The sequence below is a fragment of the Sparus aurata genome, chromosome 12 (genome assembly GCF_900880675.1).
Source record: "Sparus aurata chromosome 12, fSpaAur1.1, whole genome shotgun sequence".
Taxonomy (NCBI): domain Eukaryota; kingdom Metazoa; phylum Chordata; class Actinopteri; order Spariformes; family Sparidae; genus Sparus; species Sparus aurata.
The window spans coordinates 19,696,204-19,717,882 of NC_044198.1; positions in this window are offsets into that span (position 1 = coordinate 19,696,204).

A 21,679-nucleotide genomic window follows, 5' to 3' on the forward strand; every position below is an offset into this window, starting at 1 on the left:
TATCCACTGCAAAGTGTGAGGCTGCAAGTTGTGTGAAGACTGCGTGGAGGGAAGTGGATATGGAATCCTCCGAGGATGATTTCGTTTGTGTGAAATTCTCAATTTTGAGTCATACAAAAACCACAAATATGAGCTGGTAACAGTGTTTCACCCTAAAGTGTCTGTGTGAAAAGAGCCTAAAGAGGTGGATGCATTAATTGGAGCACCAGCGGAGAGGAGGTGTGACTGCCAGTGCATTCTGTCTGGAGGTCTGATTGTGAGGAACTCCAATATCCAGTTGCAGAGTGTGGTGAGGCAACAAACAGCATCCCCATGGAGTTGCTGTGATTTTCAAGCTGTGTGAAGACTGTGTGGAGGGCAGTGGATACGGAATCCTGGATGAGTATAGATAGGGCTGGGTATCACCAGGTACCTCGCGATACGATACTATCATGATATTTTGCCCACGATAACGATAATATCACGATACAGCGATTCTGCGATAATCCAAATATTGCAAGAAATTTCATCCACGATACATCACGATATCTTTGTCACTGAAGAAATTCAGAATTTTTTGACTGCACTGAATCCATTTCACAGGAATTACAAAACATTGTCAATCAATTTCACATGAATGACAGCCAAGTAAACAAAGAGTGTATTGCACAGTGTCTCTTCTTAAAACACACACTGACTACAACTATCATTAAATATCTATATGTGTGGGTTTCAGAGCTACTTAAACCATTTTTAAAATTGTATTTGGTTGTATACCTATGTTTGTATAAAGATAAAGCTGTCCTCCGAAGAGGGGTGGTGGTGGTGGGCCAAAAAAAATATATATATATATATCGCGATATATCGTAGTATCAATATTTTGGCACACCCCTAAGTATAGATGTATGAAATTGTCATTGTTGGGTCAAACCAACTCAAAATATGAGCGTGGCAGCAACGTTCCAATCCTAAAGTGTCTAAAGAACCTTAAGATATGGATTCAGTATTTGGCAAACAGATTTTAGATAATAAACACGTTTTGGAAAAATGGACACTAGGTTTTGTTTTTTTTTTACACAAAGAAAGAAAGAAAGTAGTAAATGTAGGACACATGCAGAATTTACAAGAAGGGACAAATACTTGCAAAATTGAGTGATTTTGTAAGGGAGTCTGGGGAATTTCTCTCCCTCTTCATCTCCTTGCTGTTCTCCTGGCTGCTTTGACATTTGACCCCGTCTGAAGTGGATGTACAAACTTGCGCTTTGAGGTCTTTTCAAATAAATTTAGTCCCCATCTACTTTAGCTGTATTCATTTCTGGGTGAACTTATCCTTTAAATCAAACACATATGCTTCAGACATCTCTTTCCAGCCCTCCCCAGCTAGAGTCCTTTCTCACTATGTCATAGCTTTATTAGGAAGACAGTCACCTCAGATATGTAAACACTGGGGTCAGGCAGACAGATGAAGCTGGGAATAGGGGGAAACAGAGGTGGGACTGTGGAGACATGCAGCTGCTCTGCCATTTGTCTTTTAAAAGCCTCAAAGGATATACAGCGAACATCGTCAGTGAGACATTTAGATCTTGGTGACGCTGATCATGTTTGGATTTGATGATTTATCTTCTCCTCGTCTTACACTTGGTGATGCCACCGCACATTGCCGTTGCACACACCAATAAACAGTGTGTCTCTTCTCTGTTTGCCATTTCTTTTTATTAGCTTGTAGCAAACTCAATACCAGGGCATACGGGCATAAAGAGGCCTTGTTGAAAGAGTCCTGAAGGGCCCGTGAAGCACCTTAGGAGCGAGAGCTTGAGGTGAGCGGCGTCTGGAGTCGGGCCCCGGAGGAGACACAATGTCCCCCCTGGGTTCAAACCATTTCATTTCCACAAAAATGTTTTCTTCTGCGGTCAAGTGGAGGAGAAATAATACTTAGAGTAACTTTTACAACCTGCCGGAAAGGGTCAGCCACAGTCTGAAAGCCAAGAAGCTCTTGTTTGCACTCTGAGATCTAATACCAGCCGGCCTTTTTTTAAAAAAAAAAAAAGAAGCTAAATATAGTTTGTGATGACAAGACTGAAAAGTGATGTTTTCTTTTTTATTTTTTATTTTTTTTTAAGCTAAAGGGAATTGTCCAAAGAAAGAAACACTAGCTCGGTGTGTTCAGTTAAGAGCCCTGCAGGAGATGTTACTTCAGAGCTGCTGCTTGGCTCGCTCACTGCTTGGCTTCTGAGGAGTTGAAGTCGAGGCCAAGAGAGAAAGTTTAGGAGGCGGTTTGTAGTGTGGGAGTTTCCTGTTCGCTCCCAAAGACTCCAGTTTCAGTATGTTGATGTAAATCAAACCTGTAACACAGCAGCAATCCAGTCTGGTCAATGAATCCAGAAGAAAGTTTGACATTTCATAAAATATTTACTTTCTTGAAGAGAGTTGGATGAGAAGATCTATAGAGCTCTCATATCTGTCAGATAAATGAAGTTACAACCAGCAGCCTGTTAGTTTGGCTCAGTGCAAAAACTGGAAACCACAGAAAAACCTTACCTTTTTTTTTTTTTTTATTGTCACGGTTTGTACAAAGCCTTTAAAGTTTGGAAAATGCTTAATTTTGACCTTTATGTTGTGAAGGTTAGGAGTAATTCATGATATACTCAAAAAATGCTTTATTTTTTTAGCTTGAGCTGGTGTTACTTCATCACAGTCCAACAAGTCAAATAAAAATGTATGTGGATATTTGTTCTCTGTCTGCTGGTGTTGAAAAAAGAAAAGCTAAAATACACTTCTGTGTAGAAACAGATGCAGATAACCAGCATTACTCTTTCACTACCCACACATATAAGAACAACTGTATATGTCGAATGTGAAAGCTGCTTATCGCAACCAAAATGTATGTTTCTTGTTGGGTGGCGACCTCTAGTGGCTGTAGTAATTGTTAAAGCAGCAAAGGAGGAAGTGAGGTGAAGTAAAGAGTGAAAAGACATGGTGAAAAGCACAAGGAGGAGGTTTGAGATGGACGGTTGGGTCAAGTAAGCACAGGAGTTTCACCCAGGAGACGGCTTGTCATGTCCAGGGAGAAAGATAACAACAGTGAGTTATTCTAACTCACTAACGTAGTTGTGACGTCATATATGTTAAATCTATCTAATCTAGCTATTATTGAGCCAAAACACGTTTTCCTAAGCTTTATCCAGCAGTTTTCTTACCTAAACCTAATGTGACTGCAAGTGTACTTATTGTATATTATCATATTTCGGAAGTAAGAGATGGTTTGCTGAATTTAGCAAAAAGACTCCAGGAGGTAAATGCACCTGAACAAGCAGTAGTCCAGCACACAAGCCCCTGCCAAACTACAACATGCAGGTTTTTAATATTTTTTTTCCCTTTACAGATTTAAACAAACAAATCATAATAATAAAGACTTGATATCTACAGCAACAGCGGTTAACACCCCCGCACAACACTGTACATGCAGAGTGGAAGAAATGGTAATAAAACGCAGCACTTCAGAGGAGGGGAAGTCTTGATGGTTCACGGGGACAAATAAAATGTTGAAAAACGGTGAAGTGTGTGAATAACAATGTGGACGTCATTTTAATGTTGGGAGCAAAATATCTGGAGGGAGTCTCCGCAATATGATAATTGATGGTTGTGCGTAGAAAGCAAAGAATATGGAATTACAGAAAAATATTATCTCTGGCAGCTCTGACTGAAGAGCCCTGCGGTTTTCTCCCGTCTGCTAAAGGCGATGGGCAGCATGCACCGCAAAGATGATCAGAGGAGAGAGGGAGGAGCAGGGGGGGGATGCATGTTCTGGCGGAGTTAACATGGTGTTGGAGGTTTGGCACCCCTTTGGTCTTTGTGAGCATGGATGTGGTGTGGTGCAGAATAGTAATGTGGTGTTAGCCTTGATTTGAGCTACCCGCGGAGATTTAATGTCACTGGTGCACTGTAAGTCTGAGGGAGTTTGTTCAGCTCTGATTATTTTATTTTTTTCAGTCTGTGTTTTCACGACCTTTTTAACCTTCACCACGGCACAAAACGATTACCAGAGATGGAAACTTAAGGACTTTAAATTAATCCTCTCACTGCAAAACAATGGAGAAAAGGAGACAGTAACTATTTAAGAAAAAGAGGCAATAAATGACACTCTGCCACCAAACGTTCATAATTCTCATTAAACAGCCCTTGTGTGGTAACACCACCAGCTTGCAGAGTTTATCGCCCTCACAAATATCCTTGACTTTGTCCCTTGATAAGTACTATGTTTGGCACAGTCCTCCCTGCCTGTTACTCAGCACATTCAACAGTTTAAAAACACACAGGCTTCACTGAATGTAGAGAATATAGAAAAGATTCTTGGTTGTTCATTTCACTGATGACTGTTTATTCACATCATAACTCACAAATCATCTCTAATTCACCTCATTTTGCTAACATCTCCTCCTTTGTGACGACTTTATATAAAGTGAATACAATCACTGACGGATGACAGCTTTTCACTGTTCACTACGACATCAGGACCATTACTGCGCCGGACCAATCACGTTTTTTGTGAAAAGATACCTCCGCATCACGGGAATAAAACGAACAATATACGCACATTGGAAAAATTGGCTTTTCTAACATGTGGTTATTTGTTGGGCGAGGGTGTTTTTGACACCCTTTCCGAAACATAATAAAGTCATGCGTTGCCTATACCTAACCAAACAGCGACAGTGTTGCCAGACTGGAAATGCAGAGGCTAATTACGTAAATGACTGCATTTACTGGTGCATTTAAAACAACTCCTCTTGAACGTGGCACGCCCTCTTGAGATGGTTCAAGCGCCATTTGCAGCAGGACGGAGCGAGAATGACAGCTGTTCGCAAATCACAGTTCATCATCAGAGTCATACATCCACACAGAGGGCAAAGTTATCGTGCAAATGTGAGAACTATTGTACATCTGGCCATGCTGACAAGAGAAAACTCAAAAGAACTTCAAATAATGGGTCTAGTAAGTATATATTAACAATTCATAGATATATTCTGCACAGGACGTGAACTCTGATCCCCTCATTTCATTCAACCACTACAACAATGCAATGATGGTTGTGGAGCAACTTTAATTGGAAGAAAATTATGTGAAGCACAAGTTTAGGAGTTTTTGGAACCACTGAGTCAATAAACATTTAGTCGTACTCATAAATCTGCTCTTCAGGGCTGGTTAGCTGTGTACTAAGCAGAGACTTAAATAACTCTCACTCGTCCCTTTGTGTGCTAGCCAACACTCTTGTTCTGCTGCTCTTTATACCCACAGGCCTTATTATCAGTGTTGAAATAATCATAAAAGCCCAAAAAGGCGACCACTCTGCCCATTTCAGAAATCTTTGTTACATAAGGCCAATTAGGGCGATGCTGGTAAGATCTCATCTCTCCCTTGGCATTGTCTGTCTGAGTGTGTGGGAGGGCTGAGTGTAATTTTGTGAGAATCTTACCTGTTTCCCTTTGGTCCGTCTGCTTTCTTTGCTCTGAGGTACATATTGAAGTGCTGTAGTCAGACGGTCCAAGCATAACAAAGTCTTTATTAGAAAATTCTCTCAATTATTTGTTCAACCTATGACAGCCTCTCACACAACGTCCTGGCGTTTATTTTAGTTATAGATTCGACTTATTTAACTTGGAACTGTTTGAAACCAGCAGTGCAGGCTTAACATCATAGACCTGATGTTCTTCCACAGGCTCTCCCCCGAGCTCTACGCAGGAGGTATCCTCGCGTTGATTCGCAAATTAATTTCATTCGTTGCTGTTTTTGCACCCGACTGGCTCTCAACGTCTCTGCAGCCGGGCTCTCACCACCCGGTGTAATTGAATCTTCTCAACAATAAAGAAATAGAAGACCCATTCAATCACCCCTGTTTATATATTCCAATTTCCCCTGTAGCAGAGAGTGCAATATGAACACCGATCTGAAATGATATGATTCGCAGCGGTGCGAGTGAGGATGGGTCGGGAGGCGGTGTGCTGTTTTTAGTGCAGAGTGCAAAAAATAGGATTCAGGTGTGCAAGAGATACATCATTTTATATCATGGTCACAAACGTTGCTTCAAATCAATTACTGTATCTTTCTTAATACATTTTAGAAAACTCTACTCACTAAACTTAACAGTGTCAACCCCCTCATCCCTGCAGCACATGTTGGTTCAGTCTATATTTTTTACTGCCTGCACAGTGGGGTTAATTAATTGTGGCATCCCCCCTGGTTCATTTTTGGGTCCTTTGCTGTTTTTTGTATTATTCAACAACACATGTATTGATTAGAACACAATCAGTCCGTGAAATGGGGGCTGTCTTTAGTTTTCACGAGGCCCTGTAAGGTAAGGTAAGGTAAGGTAACTTTATTTGTACCCAAGGGTAGATTTGGTTGCCGTTAAAAAGAATTGGCTGCTTACACACACACTGTTCCTTAACATCATCAGGTCTATTTTTGTTGAGTCATTCATTTTGGTTTGTTTTCTTAAGTTAATTTGTCAAATTGGTCAGATTTTACTAATGAGCAAAATTTCAAGTTGTGCAGTTGTATTTGGTTCCACTTTTGGTTCACAGTCACTGTGATGATCTGGCATTGTTGAGTTGCGGAAGTTGGGGGCAGACAATGTTCTGCCTCTATCATATTCTCTCAAACTTTGAGTTTTTGTGTGTGCTTTGGTGTGTTCGTACTGTCCCTAATTTGTTGCTTTTTGTTGTTTTCTTTGTTTTAATTTTTTGGAATGCTTGCACCTGTAAGCTCACCTCTGTGCTCACCCGAGGATGTGGTAGGTTCTAGCTGAGATGATAAATTCCAGTCACTGGTCCGTAGTAAAAATGTGGACGTTTGCTGTTCGCTGTGGGTTGAATGTGTTGATCTCTGTCTGTGTAAATGTGTTTTGGGTTAGCTTTTTAGGGTAAGTTTTAGGCCTCTAGTTTCATTTTTGTGAATAAGACTCCCCTTTTTTCGTTTGCTCCTCATCCTTTCTCGTCCAAATCCGACAAACGACTACTGAACAAACCTATTTAACCGCTGTGTCAAACAACATGCAGTTTTTGACGGACTGTCTCTGTGTACATGTCTTATTGTGTAAACATTATTTTTAACTTAGTATTCTGAATGCTGTATGTGTGCATTTAAATATTGAATATTTTTCACATTTTTTCAACATTTAATTAGTATAAGTCACAAATTACTAAATAGAGGTAACACAAATTGCTGACAGGACATCTCTTCTTCTTACTGTGTCACAGTGACACAATGTAAAGACAGTAGATTGTGTAACTTGTAGCGTCTTTCCACATAGTCACTGCTCCTGAGTGTACTGTATCTATCATCCACACCCATGGACCCAAAAAGAGCCTCCACCCCATTTCTGTCCGGGGTGAATGCAGTTTCAGCGCAGTTTCACTTCTTCTTTGCAGTGGCCGTGTCCTCAGAGTTCAGGGTTTACATCTCTATCTTTATTATGTTTATATGATCTTGCAACACACTTCATCCACCCGTCCATTACGACATGTTTTCCATCAACAATAGATCACATGACGGCTAATGTTACAAATCCAAAGCCAACTCTGCAGCTCTACTCAGCTTCATAGCTGGTGGCTCATTGTTTAGCTATCGACCCACAACTTTACTCGTTTTGGTCGATGTAGCTTCACTCAGCTTCAAGTTATTTACTGCCAAAGGTTCGGCAGTTATTTTCAGTGCAAAAGCTGTAAAACTGAACTGTGTGCTACCTGCTCAGTACCAAATGATAAATCACATTACGTGTTTATGACCTGACTTACTTATCTGGAGGTGGAGGGGATGGTGGTGGAGTTACAGGCAAGAAGACCACAATTCGAGACTGCGTTGCAACATCTGTGGCAGCAAAACCAGGTATTTTAAGCCAACACAGTTTTTTCCGTACTCCAACCAAGAGTTTTCTTTGTGCCGAAACCTAGGCAAACCATAAGTGCAGTGTTGTCACAACATTTAGCCAGTAAAGAGACAGATAATAGCTAATTTCATCTAAAGGATGAAACTTAAAAGCCTGATAATATGTCAGTGTTGTTCCCTATTTCAAATGCTCCCAAGAGGCCAGAATAAAACAATTTATTGAAAGTCAAAGGTGCCCTGTCTAGTATCAGCCATGACTGATGTGTGTTGTCAGTTAAGTTTATACTTAGCACATAACATGCTGTTATAAAATTTGATATTGTCTTTTGTTTTGGCTCAAATCAAACTGTTTAAAACTATAAATGGAGGTTGACATTTCCTCGTTCAAGTCGTTCATTTCTCGTACATCCCATTACAACCCTGACAGGCCATCAGCTTCCCTTAGCTGCCCCATCTCCAGCCTCCCTGCCTCAGCTCAACTGAGTGTGCTATGATTTTGTTAATGGTCCCAAAGAATTCAGACTATTTCTCACACTTAAAAACGCAGTAATACTTTCATAAATACTAGAGGAGCATCCCCCTCATTGATTTTTCAGCAGCAAACATTAATTTCATTAAGATCCTTTGTGTTTCTCTCTCTCTCTTTCTCTCTCTCTCTCTCTCTCTCTCTCTCTCTGTGTTTGTGTGTGTGTGTTTGTGTGTGTGTGTGTGACCTTGCTCCTAATCTGCCATCTGGACAAAATGCTGAGCACAGCCTTCATACAAATGGATTGTGGGAGAGAATTGCTCACTATGTTGTGCTGAAATGAAATGTTTATTCACTTGTGATCAGCAGCTTCTCCTCCCTTCAGCAGCTGAGCCAGTAAAATACTATTTTCCATTCATATATAATGTTGGTTGGAGACAACTTTTTACATTCTGGACAGTGCAGTGCTGGGTAGCCTCAACCCTGTGTTTTTAATGTAGAGTTAATGGTGAAACTTTTGGCCAGGAGTGACATTGATAGCAAAAGCAGACTTCCAGGTGACCTTAGAGAGGTCCTAAAGAAACACACCTGTTCATGTATAGTTGAGCAGCTGTGTGTGTGTGTGTGTGTGTGTGTGTGTGTGTGTGTGTGTGTGTGTGTGTGTGTGTGTGTTTGTTTTGTGTGTGTTATGTTTTTTTCAACTTTGCAGACCCTGGTGATGGTTAAATGTGTTCATGCAGTCAAAAAGCCTGGATTATCCATCCAAGTGTGCTGCATTTACAAGATCCCCATGAGATGCCACTAATGCATTTGGTCATCCCCCTGGACTCCAGAAATGCACACAAATAACATAAAAAGACACTTTCAAAGATGTCAAAGATAGATTGGAATAACTGATACTTTTGGAACTTAAAATGTAACTTAAGAAGTTAGGTTAAGGTTAAGACATTTTGGATAGTTGTGTTGATGCTTTTACTTGAGAAAACATTCTGAAAACCTTAAATTTAAAATGTCTGCAATTACCCTTATTTCAACCCACGGGTACGTTCATATTCGTACACATACATTTCTACTGACGCGTCACATCATGTGTGTTTATGACTTGACTAGAGGTGGAGTTACAGGTGAAAGGGCTTTCAAGCCAATGACCACAGTTATTTTTAAAAATGACCTTTGGACAATTTCTGCCCAATGTGTCTGGCAACAAAACCAATTTTAAGCCAGAAGAACAAGATCTTTTTGTGCCTAAACCTCAACACAAAGAAATCGAACAGTTTCAATATCCTTGATTTGAACGAACGTACATTGCCACCATTTTTTCTGCTGATTGGGTCGGTAACCATTTTTGCATCTTAAACACCTGCCCAACACCGAACAACTCGACAAGGCTGTAACTGCTGAACAATAGTGTTAAAGGGCTCCAAGTTTACACCATCTTCATTATTCTAAAAGCATGTGTCAGCAGTTTTAAGCCCATTCCCCCCTGTCCCTCTGCCTCCCCATTCATTAAATGAGATACCTGTCACCTCTTATCAGATCCCATGTGTCAGGTTTTTATTTAGTGTGTGTGTGTGTGTGTGTTTGTGTGCGTGCGTGTGCCTGACAGTAATAATATCAGTGACACAGAGCGGTGAGTCAGTCAGTATAAGCTCATTCAGCTGTGCTGCTTCAGCTCTCTCCAAATCTGTAACGTTTCACACTCAATTTATTTCATCACATCCCGAGGAGAGGACGGATTTGACTGCAGCACGTGGGGCATCTTTGGAAAAGAATTACAACAGGACAAAAATACAACCGAAGCTCCTGCAGTCTCTGGAATTTTACTCCAGTTTGAGTTTGCTAAATTTTGTTCAGATTTGTAGGTCTTGTGATTGTCCTTGGGTGTTATCTTTTAATCAGCTGCAGCCTCTGGTCAACACATTAAACCTGAATACTGTGGAGCTCCATTAATGAATATAATGAACAAAATTATTAATTCATGTTCAACTTATCCTGTGTGATAATTAAGAAAAAACTTCATCACCTCAACAAGCAACACACAAAGGGTACCTGATACCTAATACACAAGTGTAGAAAACAATTGGGTCACAAACAATATGTTATTTCTGCAACTACGAGTTTAAAAAATATATTGATAATAATTTGCTGAGTGTTGTGTGGGGAGGGCCAGGCCAAGTGGAGGGCAGAGCGATGAAATACATGACAGTGTCTTTAAAGGTCCAGTATTGAGAATTTGGGGGTAATATTGCCAGAAATGAAATACAGTATTCATAATTACGTTTTAATTTGGGTATAATCATTGTAGCCACTGACTGAATAACATAAGCTTTATGTCGACAGAGGGAACAGGTTAAACATTACCTCTAGAGAGGGCATTCTGCGTTTTTAGCAGCCACTATCGTTTCCTCTATATGTTTGATGAGATGAGGTGCATTTAGTTAGTTGCAATATGCAGTCCCACCACCAAATGCTCTACTGGTCCTTTAAACAGCAGGTAAAATGATATAATAATAATAAATCTTTGGTACTCTGTTACTGCATGAGGTTAACTCAATTTTGTTTCAGTGACCGAACTGAATGAATGTTAATTTTGCTTTCAGTGTGTAATTTACATTCCTTATCATTCTGATTCCCATTTGCCATCCTTACAAATCACACCTACTTTCTCACCTCCTATACCTTTTGAATATCTGACTCAGCTCTTCCACTGAAAAGCAAGACTTTTTTTGAGGCTCTTCTGGAGAATATATAAAAGCCTTTCAAAGCCACACGACTCCCTGCGGTCACACTTTCAAAATTAATTCCTCCCTTATGGAGATGAATCCGATTATTCTGAGTGTAAGTGACAAATTGATTGGAGTGATGCTGAAGCAGCAAGCGCACCGCTCTCTGGAGGGACACATAGCGGGAAAACATCCCGTCTCCTTTGCAGCACTCAATCTCATACTTGTCACAAAGGTAAGCGCGGACACACATGCACGCACACACACACACACGCATGAAATGAACACAGACCCAAGGAGCATTGATTTACCTATCTCCACAAGACTGATTTATGTCTTTTAATTTGTCCTCTCTTTTTTTTTTATAGGAGGAGGTGACGGTATCATTGGAGCATCTCTGTCAGCCACGGCAGCCACATGAAGCCGCATTCATCCTCACCACATCAAATCCCACATCGACAGGTAATGCTCCCATGTTGTTGTCTTAAAGTGTCAGAAGCTCAGAGCTGTTACTGCAGCTGTGTTCTTGCCTGCCCTGCGGTATCATCAGCCCAATAGGCTCATGCAAATAGATGACTGTGCTTTCACTGTGGCCTGTCTGTGACCTTGGAGAGTCATTTTGACTGGATCTCATTTATAAAAAGATAAATAAATCTCATTTTGTCTCAGTTTATCCTCCTGTTACTGTTCTCCTGCTCCAATTAATGTTGTCTCCTTCCTCCTTTAGAGCAGCATCATTTAATTTCTCTCTTCCTCCTCCTCTCTCCAAAGATCTTTCCCCTTTTATCCTTCACCTCCATCGCCTCCTATCCAGCATCACTTTAGTCTAATTTTCCACCATAATCAACTCCTTTCTCTCCTCTCCGCGGGCCTCGAATGTTACTCTCACACACCTGTTTGCATGCCCTCACCTGGGATTTCTTCGTTAGATTTGCGCTTTAATTGATGGAGGCAGATGCAACCTGAAAGGCAGAACATGAAGGCTTAATCTGTTTACTCTAATCAACTCACAGAGCTGTTTCGCTCAGCGGTGCAGCTGCCAGGAGTGCACACACAGCCACAAATACACATCTTTTAATTTCTCATCTGCGACGTTTGATGTGGATTCAGCTGCAGAATGGTTTGGAGAAAGGTTCAGATAAACCTCTCAGGTGGTTGTCAGAGGGCAGGAAAAAAAATTGACTTTCCACTTCTACATTTGAAAACATAATGTGCCAAATTTTGACAAGAGTTGAGAATTAAGTAATGCATTAAAAGAACACCTTGTTACTCTGGTGCCGCTCTCACAGTTTCTTTTCTTTTTTGGCTAAAAAGTGCTTTGTCTCATCAAGACTGTGTCACGCTTGAAGTAAAAGGCAGCAGGCGTGAAATATTACCCAAATTACTGTCTGAGTTGATCTTGTCTGGATATAGTTAATATTTTTGTGGTAATGCTTTGATTCTGAAAGTGTATCATCTAAAAGAGGAGTTCTGTATTACTGATACTTTTAATTATCCACTACATTTGTTTTCCACATTTGGAAAAAAAAAAAGCCAATCGTCTAGGAATGTATTTAATTGATGTATGAATATGTCAATTTCCCATGTGGGAGTTTTTGTCCATAGGTGAAAATAGCTAATGAGCTGTGAAAATGTGCAGTTCACATGTGGCATTGATACATTTTCACATGTGAAAAGACAAACTTCTTATGTGATATTTTCATAGAGGCAAACTTTATGTGATTTCTTGCAAGATGTTTTGTTTCAACATGTTAAAAAACGGCAGTTGCATATGAGTGTATTTAATTCACATGTGGAAATTAAAATTTTGCATGTGGAAATTAGATGTTGTTTTACATAAACATCATGTAAAATGTCATGTTCATACATGACATTACTTTATTTTAGGGTTAGAATTTTAGTGAAAATATTCAATTCTCATGTGAGAAGGCAAAAAGTTCACATTTCGAATAATGCTATACACCTTCAAACAACCTTTAAGCCAGACTTTCAGATAATTTGTCTCTAAGTTCTACAGTTGATTGAACCATATGGATTATAGTTTAAGTGGATAAGACGTTGTGTGCCACAGTGTCTAACTGAGGACATTGTCACAGTCCCTGTGTAATCCCTGTGGGCGACTGCGAAGCATTAAAGTGTATCCACTTAGAGTGGTTGTTTTTTTTCCCCCATTAGTCACTTGAACACAAAAACATGGCAGTCCAGGCAGAAAAATACCAAAGTTACCCTTCAGCAAGGCTAAGGGTCAATGCTGACAACTCTGCGAGGCTGTACTTTAGGTTCATTGATGTTTTGAGCCAAATGCCAAATTCCTCACATGCTGATATTCAGCTGGTGTAATGACTTGTGGGAATGCAGAAGTATTAAATTATTGACTTCATGGTGGCGGTTGGTGAAATGTCAAGGCATTACAAAAGTCATTATAAGTCATTCTGCATGAACAAAATGTTTTGTCAGTCCATCCAGCAGTTGTTGAGATATTTCCGTCTGAGGGAAAGCGATGGAGCGAACAGAAAATATCACACTGACAGTACAAATTATTGTGATTAATTAATGAACGCTGATGTTATCAGCTTAGAAGGCAGAAACCGAAAAATCACTGGCACAAATGAGACAGTCACCTCTGAGTGAGTCAGCGTCTCCACACTTCATCAGCCAACTCGAGTGTCCTGCCACAATGTCAGGCTTATTAAAAATAGTGTTAACAAATGGAGAATACACACGAAACTGAACACCTGTGGGTGCGATCCTGTTGAAGTATGGGGATAATTTAAGTTATTTATTCTATTATTAAGCTATTTGAATACATGCAGCCTTCAGATAATTAAAACACACCACCGAGTTCTTGGTCATTGTGTAAATAACAGATGCTCGACACCTCCGCATCGCATGTTTCTAGAGGCGCTGCTAAAATAGAAAACTGACATTAGTGGAATGAATGATAAAAGGACATTGTTATCTTGCAAGAAACATGTAGATAAATGAAAAAAAGATAAACCAGTGACATGTCGAACCCCTCTCATAAAAACACACACACCCCCACACACAGAGGAAGACAGACAAGAGGGCAATTTCTTTGACAGCAGGAGGAGCAGCCTGTGATGAAAGGATAATAGATGAAAACCCTGTTGTTGGTCTCTCTACAGCTCTGCGGATACCTTCACATCTCTCACTGTCGGAGGAAAAATGCGACACAAGGGACTGTTTGCTCGTCCTCCTCCTCATCTCGTATTATTTGAATTCGGGAAGGAAGGGACAGCGATGTGTTTGTGTGTGCGCTTGGCAAGGGTTTAAGCGTGGTCCGTGCGAGAGAAAAAAAGCAAGTGAAAGATGAATGAGTAACCGCATTAAGAAAGGCAAGTAATGAGCAAAACATTGTGTCTTTCTTGTCGTTTCATTAAAAAAAAAAAAGCATCAGTGACCTTATTTTATAAACTGTTGTTGTGATTCTGTTCTTCAGAGGCCGGATAAATGAACATTTCTGTTGTTGGGTCTTGTTTTGTGCGTGTGATGTGTGCCTGAAAGTGGCAGAGCGAACACACATCCCTGTGTTCAAGGGCAAAGTTGCTTCTTCAGTGATGGTAATGAGTCTCAGAATAATCAGAAGCAGCACATCACACAGGGACGTCGACATGGAGGACGGATTTGATTGTCACGCGATGATTGTCGCGTGAGAGGACGAACCCGCAGCCTCGGCTGGTGCCCGGTGATTGACAGACACACCCCGCTGCCCGTGGCCTCGTTTTGATCCTGTAGCAACACCAACAGAAGCCAGGAATTAAAAAAAAACAGGCTATTTTTGGAACATTAATTCAGGTGCAAACTCGTGGGAGCACATGGTAACACCACACTATGACAACTGACGCACAAGAAGTTGGGGAATATCTAAGCATTCTCATGAATGCTAATTCATGCTAATTCATGCTAACAAGATGGCAAACCCACTGATGCAGCTTCTGATTGTCTACAGACAGTAGCTGCAACAGTGTTTCTGTTCAACACACCGACAGTGAGGAGGCCTTTCTCTTCCTCTGTAAGTCTGCGCTATCGTTTGATCAATGAGATATTATGCAATACATGACTCCAACTTCACAGAAAATAACATCAATTTATTCAGTGTTTAAAGTGGAATAAATTGAGCTTAAGTGCCCCTCTTGAGTCACATCACGTCCTCATTAACATACATTTAAGTTAATTTTCCGTTCATGAAGAGCAGCGTTTTTAAAATCTCAGACACTGGCGGCGAGTGGGAGGGATAAGAGGCTGAGAATAGAAGTGACAAGGGACAAAGAAGTGGAAGAACAATCAGTGTTTTCTTTGTTGGGGAGAGGAAACAATTTCAAACAACAAAAGAATAATACTTCTATGACTTTCTAAAACGTCTCGTTGAAAGTGAAGTTTCCTGTCTTTTATCATAAAGCAGGTCTAGGTGCTGTATGAAGATTGTGAAACTGTCAAAACAATTCACACTACCCGTTTTAGAAACTGTTCCTTTAAATGAGGCTGATGTGGAGACATGGTGGCTGGTGCCTGCTCATGCCTGTTAGAGCTGGCCAATAAGAGCAGACTGGACTTTTCTGAGAGGGGTCTTAAAGAGACAGGCACTACAACAGAGCATTCAGACCGTGAGTTGAACAGAGGAGCCGTTGTGATGGACAGTATGAGAAAACCAATGAATTTTTTTGAATATTAAACCATGTAAACATTTTATAATGAACATAATATAGCACTTTAACTTGTTGCCATTCACGTAAAGACTTGTGATGTGGTTCATGAAAACTGTTTCAAGATAAAGTCGCGTCAGGCAGGTACAATCAACAAACAAACAAACAAACCAATAAGCTGACAAAGAAGTGTACGAAGTTTTGGCAACTCACCGATGGAGCATCTGGGTGTATCAAATTCTGACAGAAACTGTCCTCTCTCATTCCAAAATATCCAGTAGATCAATTTTAGTAAGTTATTTAGTCTGAAACACGGTATTTCAAGAATAAATGTCGAGGAAATAGCGTCAATCTGCTATCAATATGTTTTCATGCTTTTATCCGTCGAAAAACTCTTGATTGACACCTCATTTGACGAGTTAGGAGCTTCTATGCCCGCCCTGTGTCTTGCAACAGCCAACGTGTGATTTCATAAACCCACTTCCCTCACCTCCCTCCCAAGCTACTTACTTGCCAGCCTCCAGATGATTGATGCACCATGTAGCCAATGCAATTTAAAATCTTGCAATTAAAATGGGTTTTACAGCCCTAAGTAAGGTTAGGATATTATGCAAATGTATGTCATTTTATGCACATTTTTTAAATAGTTTTTGCACCCAAGCACTTGATTTTGACTATTTCATAGATGTAGTGAAAATAAAGAAGTAAGATAATTTCACATCAGTTTCAGGAAATGGTAGCAGGTTTTTTAAGTCTCCTTTTGAATATTACATCTGTCCACTGTCTGGAAACAAGGGAAGCCCTTCAGCTAAGCCTCACTCAGGTGATTGACAGCTGTTGTGATTTGGTGACTCTGCCGAAAGAGACTGCACCTGTTCACATTGCGTTCCCAGGGAAACAGCTACACTATAGTGCCTTTTGTGCATATGCATGTGTGCGTGTGAGGGTACACACTACACAAAAGAATAGATGTGTGTGCATGTGCAAAGTGTTCACTTCTGCTAAATCTGGGACACCAAATCGCCCCAAAACATGGATGTTTTTCCATCCCGGAGCATCCAAACGGTCCGGGTGACATTTAGGAGGAAAAACTGTGTTTTTACATGGATGCATTGGACAATCTTAATCCCATCTCTGAGAGCCACAGTGACACAGAGGCCTCATGAATAACTGACATCTGCTCCTCTGATCCTCCTACAGCACCAGGAAGCCATCAGCAGCCGGAGAGGCCCGGAAAGAAAAAGAAAGTAATTTGCATAGTGGCTGCTTATACGACTTGTTCTACAGATGAGACTAATTATGTTGAATCATCCTGTATAATTGTCCATTATATGTGTGCGGGGTCATAAGCTCACTGGAGAGATGGATAGCAAGCCAAGAAGATATTGACAGGTTAATGTAAGTGAAGGGAAAGCGGGAAGACACATGATACCTGTGTGCATTTATTCATTCACTTAGTCGCCGGCGTCTCCATCTGAGGGATTTCCTGTGCAGACACACAGCATCTCATTTGACATGTGTATATGTTATAGTAGAGGACTCCACCTCTGCTTTTCACTATTTACATGCTTGCTGTGAGGCTTTTCTTGACTTTTTCTGTGTTTTCCTGACATCAACCTCAAACGTGGGGCATTGATTTTGGGTTACTTAACACCGGCACTTAAAAAAAACACAATTATCAACGTCTAATGATGTTACAATATCATGTTGCTAGGACGGTTAACATTGTAACGTTAAGCAGATGGTGGGTTTGGTCACCATATACCCCACGAAGACGTTTAACCTTTGTCACATTACACCACAACTTAAAACCAACAAAATCCCAACGTCGGCTGTTGTCAGTATTCCACATCAGCTTGACGTTGGCATTAAACGTTGTCCTGACACTGAACTTTGGTCAACATCACAAATTATACTCAAATATCAACATCCAACAACGTTTTCATTGCCGCCCTGTTAAAACACATCAGTGAGCCTCATTGTTACGCTGTTTTAAATGTTCCGTACCATATGTCATCTCACATGTCGTTAAACTGCTGTAAATACTTGCACCAAATGTGTATATAGCCAAGCCTGAGAATAGATGCACCATTTACTTCTACTTGATTAACATTTAAACTAAACACAGCTCCTATGCGTTTTAGATGATTAATTATTAAGCATTTTTACACCAGACTAATCCAGTCTACACCCGCATTAGCACTTCTGTGAGGCTGTACTTGCAGAAGTGCTTTGAACTAAATGCTAACATCAGCGTGCTCACACACTCGCAGTGACAATGAAAACACGCTGACGTTTTTGCAGTTTTACCATGTTCAAAAATATAGTTAAGCACAAATATCAACTGAGACTGATGGGATTGTCAGTGGTTTTGCACGTGTATGGTCTTGGACCAACTTTGTGGTCATTGATGGTGTTACTTGAAGGATCACAGAAGTTAATACAGTTCCACATCTGGGGACCATGAATGCCTCTACTGAACTGTAGCGCAATCCATCTCACTGTTGATGAAATTGATGACATTTCACTTAGAACTACAAATGTCAACCTCATGGGAGACACTAAAGGGAATATCATGCTATCAACAATGTCATTATGATTCATCCGCTAAGGAACATTAATGTCTGTTTCAAATATTTTCGTAATCTATCTCGTAGTTGTTGAGACTGAGACATGGGTGAGCTGAGGAAGTTAGAACTTATTGAGAGATGGACTAACACTTTCACAGGATTTAGAATATCCTTTTATTTCCATGATGAAACTGCTACTACTTTTCATGTTTCTACCTCTGTGTAAGATTTCCAGTCGGCATATATTCACTTATCCTTCAGCTATGTTGGTATATTTTAGATGTGAGCGCTGGGAGATGACAGGCACAAATCCAGGTGATCGTCTCGATATAGCTCTCGCTTATCAGAGCTCTGCGAGGGGAAGCGATAGAGTGGCACCATCTGCCCGTTCAACACTGCCACTCTCGCCGACCCCAACTCTGATGAGTTACTCTGATGGCTACTGAGTGTGGAACAAAGTGTCACTGGCAGCCTGGTGAGGATGAGGTGTGTGTGTGTGTGTGTGTGTGTGTGTGTGTGTGTGTGTGTGTGTGTGTGAGTGTGTGTGTGTGTGTGTGTGTGTGTGTGCATTTGCTATGATAAGCTATGAGTCACCCTGTAATAGGTAGAAGGAGGAAAGTGCCAAGGTACATACAGACCTGCAGACAGTGTTTACTCAAGATCCGCCTCGTTCTTTAGGATAAACTCCAACATAGTTACAAAGACTTCTGTATCTTGCAGTCTTTCCGCAAATACAGCTGTCTGTCCATCAGGTAAATAATGTAGACTTGAGGAGAACAGCTGGAGGACATCAGAGGGAAAACCAGAAGACATTTTCTCCATAAAGTAGTGGGAGTGGGAATGACTGCGGCACCATTCTCCCTATTACAAGCCATCAAGTCTGACGCTGTTATTCTGTGTTGTAAAATGTTGCTTTAAATGACATAAACAATTCTGGTGAAAATAACATGTGTAAGCTCTATTGAATCTCTCTCCTCTGCTTTAGTGGTTCCATGATAGCATCGCACACACATACGCACACAGACACACACACACACACACACACACACACATTAAATCGACATCTGCGATCACAGACCACCACTCCATAATTGCTGTGTCCAATCCCTCATCCTGCTGCCGATGAGGGTTCAGGCTTTAACGGACACTCGAATAGATTCAAGGGGCGGCCCTAATGTCACGACCACCTGCGCAGCTTAATCCTGAACAAAAGTCTTAACAATGAGAAGCTTTGGTGGTAAAAAATGATTTGGTTGAGAGCTAGCAATTTAACTTGCCAACTCCTCAGTCATTTTTGGGTTGTAGTTTTTTTACATTTTCATGCAGTCGCTGGTTAGCTTCAGTTAGGCTGAGGCATGTGTGAGGGCAATAGAACAACGATGTTGAGGAGCTGATTGGAAACCAGTCATTGCTCATAATTGCATTTCTGAAAGGGAACAGAGATGATTATGTGCTCCCGTGGGACAACTGACAGTAAGCAGATGAACAAGAACAGGCCAGGCACAGCCGTTAGATTCATCTACACGATATGAAGCAGTCCATAAATATGACAGGATTATTCTGAATCCTGTTTCGGGATCTCTTATCACCATTTTCTGCCACTGATAGCGGTTGTGTAAATGTTTTTGTCTTGCAGCTGTTAAACACACCCTCGAGACAGCTGGACGATCGATGGAGTGTAAACATCTCGACTGTGTTTTGCACATGTCCCGAGAGGTCAAAATTACTCGGCACAGAGTATTTTCCCTTCTCAGTAGATGGTTGAAGTGAGATTCTGACATTTTTTCACGGTCACACTTTTCTCCCCTCAGCCGATAATGGTTTTAAAGTGCCCAAACAAGTCTGTCAACAGCTCCACGGAGGTACGGCGTGATTGTTTTCAGCAGTGATTTGAGGACAAAACACTGCAGGACGTCAGATATTTCATTTCGCCTGCCGGGATGATTGCTCCGATTTCACATCTATATTATATGCTTATTGCTGCAATCACTTGTTGCAAAAGAAATGGAATGCACTGGAGGTTTTTGTGAGCAAATGGATTCGACTCTGCATAGCTGGTGTTCATTTCCAGAAGCCGGAGAGGATTTCTTTGAACAGCAGCGTGTATGTGGGAAAACTCCAACACGTAATGACTCGTCCTCTGCAGATTTCTCTAAGATCATGCGGCAGACTGTGAAGTGACTCGTTCTTCAACGTCTGATCTTTCACGTGTGTGATCTTTAACTGCAACATTGTGTAGGTGAATGAGTGCATATCTAAGCAGCGGGCAGCAGAGGGAAGAGGAAGTAAACAAAAGGTTCGCCTTTGTCGACCTTGAAGTCTTTCTCCTCAGCCTGAATGAACGCCGTCAACCCCAGTGAAACCCCTGCACCTGTTCATACACGGCTACATACAGACTGACACACACACACACACACACACAAACATTTGATCTTTAGCTGAGAGCCTCCTTTGAATAGATTTGAATAAATATAAGGACCAGAAGTGAGTAATTATCATATTAGAGGGTACTACAGTGCATCAGTAAAGTTTAATTACATTTTCAACCATTATAGCGGAAGGGAAGTGGAGCTAACTTTATTTGCTAAGCTCTGATAGCAAAGCGCTCCATGTTGATACGTGCTGTATGTGTTTTACAGACACAATTTTTGCATCCAACTCTTGGCAAAACCCCCAAAACAGCAAAACAGACTAAATGTTATGGAAAACTTGCGTTACTACTAGATAAATCTTAGAGATCGCAAAGGAATTAAATGCACAATATGACATTTCTGCAGCTAGGGCTCTCTCTAAGACATACAAAAGACATTCACTGAATGCTCTGCCCTCTGGAGGAATAAACACCCAGAGTCACATCAGGTTTGGTTTTGATCTGGAATTTTTACCGACAGGAGGAGTGCTCTTACTTTTACAATTTGGGGATTTAAAAAATTATTCATCTTCACTCCCGTTTATCAACCTGACTGCAACAGGAATCCACAGAGGCTACTTCCGTTGTTGGTGTTTATATAGGCTGCTGTAATGTTGACCGCTGACAAACACACAGATGCACACACCCTCTGTGTGTCAACGCTTGCTAGCTTATAGCTATTGTAGAGTAAAGCACTCATCTAGCTGTTTGGGGTGAATAAACACTCCTCTGAGTAACACGAATAAACACAACTGATCCAGTGGTCAAACCCACTTCGCTGCTGGTGAACACACCACACACACCACACAACCACCAACAACCACTACTGCCTGTGAAAATCTATCTTATGTGACTCAGAGACAATTGCTCACGGACATGCTAAGGTTTCACTTCTATTTGTTGTGTTTGGTCGCACTCACAGACTTCATTCCTCTATCCTTGAACTTATAGTGATGGGCTACCCAATAAAACACAGTGTTAAATTG